Source organism: Lolium rigidum, chromosome 4 (assembly GCF_022539505.1).
Source record: "Lolium rigidum isolate FL_2022 chromosome 4, APGP_CSIRO_Lrig_0.1, whole genome shotgun sequence".
NCBI classification, from domain to species: Eukaryota; Viridiplantae; Streptophyta; class Magnoliopsida; order Poales; family Poaceae; genus Lolium; species Lolium rigidum.
Genome location: NC_061511.1, coordinates 30,863,170 through 30,868,432, shown reverse-complemented (window position 1 = coordinate 30,868,432; position 5,263 = coordinate 30,863,170). Strand labels below are relative to the sequence as shown.

At 37.9% G+C, this 5,263-nt stretch overlaps 2 non-coding genes across 2 annotated transcripts; both read left to right on the top strand.

Moving 5' to 3' along the window:
• Positions 1 to 4,659: 4,659 nt before the first annotated feature.
• On the top strand, positions 4,660 to 4,775 carry LOC124650853. Its single transcript, XR_006987259.1, has one exon. It is a non-coding gene; the product is annotated as a small nucleolar RNA SNORD14 (small nucleolar RNA).
• A 133-nt stretch (positions 4,776 to 4,908) lies between these two features.
• Positions 4,909 to 5,003, top strand: LOC124650678. Its single transcript, XR_006987107.1, has one exon. It is a non-coding gene; the product is annotated as a small nucleolar RNA SNORD96 family (small nucleolar RNA).
• Positions 5,004 to 5,263: the final 260 nt, after the last annotated feature.

The window sequence follows — 5,263 nt, the reverse complement described above, 5'->3', positions numbered from 1 at the left end:
AGGATACTCGACCAGCCGTGGAGAACACTGCAGCATACTCGGCCATGGAGAAGGTAGTTCTGATGTACATGCATTTTGCAGTTGACGGCCAGCAGAACACTACTCTAGACCTCGCCAAGTCATGCACTACTAGTTTAATAAATACTTGCTGGTTCCATCGGGCAAGTGAGCTACATACTCCAGCGTGTAGGAGATGGTCTTTGTTATCTAGGGTCATACACGGTTGATGTTCCGATTTCTGAATAATGCTTAGATTCCGACGAAATTGTGTCTGTAAATACTGCTATATATGTCATACCTAACTGGCTCACATATTTACGTATCTATTTTCAAATTGTTTGTGCCTTAATCATGTGCCATTCACGCCTACTTGTATGGCTGGAATGAGCATGTTTATGTGATGACCTGCTAAGTGATAGTGTGTATGGCAGTATGGACTATGGCACAGCCCGGTAACTGTTACTGGCTTGCTTTGTAGCTGTTACAAATACGCCCTGATAATTAAATTGCGATATGTGTTGGCACCTTATTTTATTTTCGCGGGTATCTCTCTCTCATGTTAATAACCTTGTAAGCACGCTGGTTACTTATAGTTCATTTCTAATTTGGATGTAAATCATCTTTTCTCATGTGTACATGTGATGAGATCTTGCTGACATCCCCATTTTATTTTCACCAAGATCCATAGTTTTTTTAGTTGCTATTGTATTATCCATATTTTTAAGAGCCTAGATGTATTACAACACACTTTGTGCCCTAAATGGTGACGGTTTGCATCATATCCTTGTCGTGCATCTAATAAATGCATTCATTATCCTTGTTTTGATCTTGGGACCCCGATACCGATTGTTGTTTGTCCCGATGTCGTTACTGTGCAAAATCATCATCCGGTGTACCATGGCTTCGATGGGCCCAAAGAACACATCTGACCCTTGCCGCCGCCACCACCATCTTGCTGCTAGTGAACACCTTCCCCGCTTGATACTCCTAGGAGTGAAGGCACCGGGGCCAGCTCCGGGCCCGCCGAGGCGTGGGATGCAGTAAGGATGATCGAGTGTCTCCCGTTGAGGTGGTTTTGGACCACACCATGCGGTGATTCCAGGACGCTCTCAAGGAGGCACGTGCCAGCGACACCACTATGCAAGTGCTCGTTGGCCCGATGTGTGCAACAGCGGCTACGAGCCTACAACGTCAACAAGAGAGAGAACAAGGTGAGCCCCTCCATTGCTTTCATTCCAGATTTTCGTGTAATCTGAGGTAAAATGAGCTGCATTTTACAAAGACTTGGTTCAGAATATCTATTTTACAGTTCATGATTCTTGATGCGGGGTAAAATGAGCTACCGTTTACAAAGGGCTTGGTTCATATTTTAGAATAGCTAACCTTTTGTAAAAAAACCTTTACAATTCATGATTCTTGATGCACACGTGTGGGTAGATTTCTGGCTAAACCTAGGATTTGATGTGCCACTGTTTATGCTAATCCTTTAGCATCCTAATATTGTTAGGATGCCATTAGTTATGCTTGAGTTATGGCTATCCAGAATTTTGTATATACAAGTCTTTGACCCAGTTTTTCCTTGTTTGCCAATTACGTACATGAGTTGATGTATTTTTCAGCCATCAGCTCATTCTTAAATTCACGTCACCAAACATGTACATGAGATTACTACAGTGGCTTCATCAGATATGCTCCTTCGGCATTATCTTTGAAGTATGTGACATATTACTGACGTAATTACAGTATCAATTTTATCTATTTGTTGAAAACCACACCTGAAATGATGTATTGATCTATTGCAGTACAATTCTTAATTTTCCAAGTAACTTATGAGTTATCATTTATACCAGACGTTTGTGTGTTCCTTAGCGGTGAAATTACTTGCTGGGATGTATCCTAGACAATTCAGGGGACTAAGCTCCATCTAAGATAGGTGAAACTATTTTGATATTTATCATCTTTGGAGATGAAGTTATCTGATTGAGACACCTAATTTTCAGAACTAATTTGTGTATTTTTTAATCAAATTTTCAGAACTGTATGGTGTTGATTGTAACACCTAAATGTTCAACAACGTGGAAGCCACTCGTAGCAGAATTGACTTGGTCGTTTTGAAGTTTTGCCGTGAAACCACAGTAATATGTATGAACTGTCTGGACAATGTTTTGACTGTTTGGGCAACCAATTGCTCACATTAGCGGTAAAAGAAGGTACACTTTAGTCCATACTTCTGTAGTACTCCCTCAGCCTGGATATATATGGTGTATCTCCGTTGGTCCAATATTTGAAAAAATGGCTCTATTAGTATGTAAATTATGTGCTGAAAATGATTGTCATCAGATTTATGTTGCACTCAGAACTACTTGCAGTTGTGAATTTGCCATGATTTGAAAATCTGGTTTGCCGCACTCAAAGTCTAGCTAAACATCTTTTGGCATTTGATTGATTAGTTTGAGTTTGCTTGATCTCTCTACTACATCTGAGTATATGATGCATGCTAGGTACTTCCATGGAGCCATGAGTTGTTTCCCGGACAGCTTATATATCTTTGTGCGGTAGTCTGTCCTTGTTTGCTTGATTGTACCTGTTACCTCTAGCATGTGATTATTACATGACAACCAAAGTTTTCACCCTGTTAACTTTATAGTCTATATTGAATAATTTTTACTAAGCCATAAAACTTTGCTTTAGAAAAGAACTATGTCTTTCCTATCTATATTGTTAGTTTGATCAAATATACCAGTGGTCAAATGTTCATTTTTATTTTACGTACAAGTGGTAGTCGTAGTGCTCGAATTTGATTTAGATGACACTCAACCCTGAACCTCTCAGAAGTTTGTGTCCTCACACATGGTTGTAGGCCCTTGACCACTACTACTCACTGCCATGCGGTGCAGGTACTATCTTGGGTTCAGCTATAGTTATCTCAAGTGATTCCCCACATTCCTCAAGGAACTATTGTGCTGAGGACTAACCCAGCTTAATTTTTATTGATGAAGTGATTAAGTGAAGTCCAAAGAGAAAATGTTGTGCTGCATTCCGGCGATGCAATGCTCATACATGGTGTTTTAATTTTCAGGGTGTGGAAGTGTGAAGTACATCTTTTAAAGGAGCCATAAGCATATCCACCTGACATTGCCGCAGATGTGATTTTTTCTATGTGAAATTTTCCATCGTTGGAGAATGGTATAGTGATGAAGGAGAATTTGTTATCATTGCAAAAGAAGGTTTTATTGATATTTCTGGTTTGTAAACCTTGCTATAAGCTACTCATACATGAGTAGTGCTCTTATTTCACCATTTTCGAATTATAAACAAACAACTTGTATGTATATTTAATTATAAAGCTGTCAACATGCTGCTGCCATGAAGACAACAAGTTCCTTCTTCTAGAAGCATTGAGGACAAATCTAATCAAATAATTGGTTGCTACCACTGAGAAACTATGGATCATCCTGCCATCCGACTCAATGTGCTTTTGCATTCTCTTGCTTTTCACATTTTTATATTTGTTCGCATAAAAATAGGATGTTTACACATCTTTGCATCTGTGAACAAATTTGTACACCATTTTTCGTTAATTTGATTTATTGGGTTTTTGCCAGCATTAGGTGATGAAACCACTAAATAATTTGAGGATACCTAGTGTTTTTATCCTATGAATGAGGAGTCACTTATTTTCTAACCATAATAAATATGGTCATAGTTATCACATGTTTTGATCTGGCAAAAGTTTGTGATTTTCTGCTACCTATTGGTTTATGATTGTTCCTGTCATTTGATTGTTGTTCATTTTATACCATAGAGTTGTATAAAGCCGAGTTGAGTCCATGAGAAATAGCTACATGTTGGAATTACCTTTGGTTGTTAAGTGACATACATTTTATCCGGCTTTCCGAGCGAGACAACCGTTTTACCCAATTTTCTTCCATTTTGTAAATTGATTCTTTTATCACGTGCAAATGTTCTGCCTTTGACCATATCCCTTTTTTGTCCGGGTTGCAATACCATTTCATTTGTGGTGTGTCACACTTTGCGTCTTTCTTTGAGGCATTCTTTGTGACTTCACTTGCTCTTGTTGATATTCTGTAGTATCTATATATTATTCTACTTTGTCCCGATAGTACTTCTCTCGGTGCTACAAACTATGCAATAGGATCTATGATTGGACCTAGAATTAGTTTTCGCATACTGATAGGAACCTTGATTATTGCGATTAAATTCCATCTTGTTAGTTCATAGCTAATATATTTGAAATTGATTTGCTAATGAGAAAAGAAAGCGATGATGGTAACATTTAAGGTTTGTTTCTGAAACATTCTCATGTGAAGCATAAGAGCTTTCGCCTTGCCAGGCTTGAGAGCTACTAATTCCTTCCTTGGTTATCTCGAGCATTTTTATTTCCAAGATCATATTGTCTATTCTCAATCAAATTTAACGGTCTTCATAGTAATTTGAATCGTTTAGTGCATTGCAAATGGTGATTAAATCAAGTCTCATTCTCAATACACTCACATTAGCCGTGTTAAGAGGTTTTGCCCTGCCAGTGCTTTAGAGCTATTGCTGCAGATCCTTCCTTGGATGTCTGATGGAATTCTAGACATAGATATTTGTCTTTTTTTTTTCCATTTGGTTTTATTTACTCCATTGGATGATAGTGTAATAATATAATTAAGGCATGTTTCTCAAAACATTCCTATTTGCCGCCTAAGAGCTTTCACCGAGCCAGACTTGAGAGCTAATGCTGTTAAATCCTTCATTGGATGGTTGATGGCATATTTCAGCACACCGATAATTTTTTCATGTTCCATTATTTAGTTCTCCCTGATTTCCTCTGAAATAGAATTTATACGTTTATGTGATTCAAATTTAATTTGCAATGTCAAATTTGTATGTTTTGTTCCTGCTTGTCCGGTGATGAAAAACTTAATAGTAATCATACCATCTTTTGGGATTGATTATTTGCTATGCGGCTATGTTGTCTTCTTGCAATTCGGAGGCCAAATTGAACATCTAGTTGGTTTTCGTAAAACACTCGGTCTATGCTCGAGTTGAATAATTATTGGTCTTGTGGTTGGTTAGCATGTGCTTGTATGAACATACCTCTGATGATAATATGATATCCTATATGAAAAATTACATCTCTTGGGACTGATTTATCACATGTTGCATCCAGATGAGTGCATAGTTCATTGGTTTTGCTATATCTGAATTAAGATAATGGTAGCAAAAAATGCAATATCATGCTTTCGCTGAGTCTCTA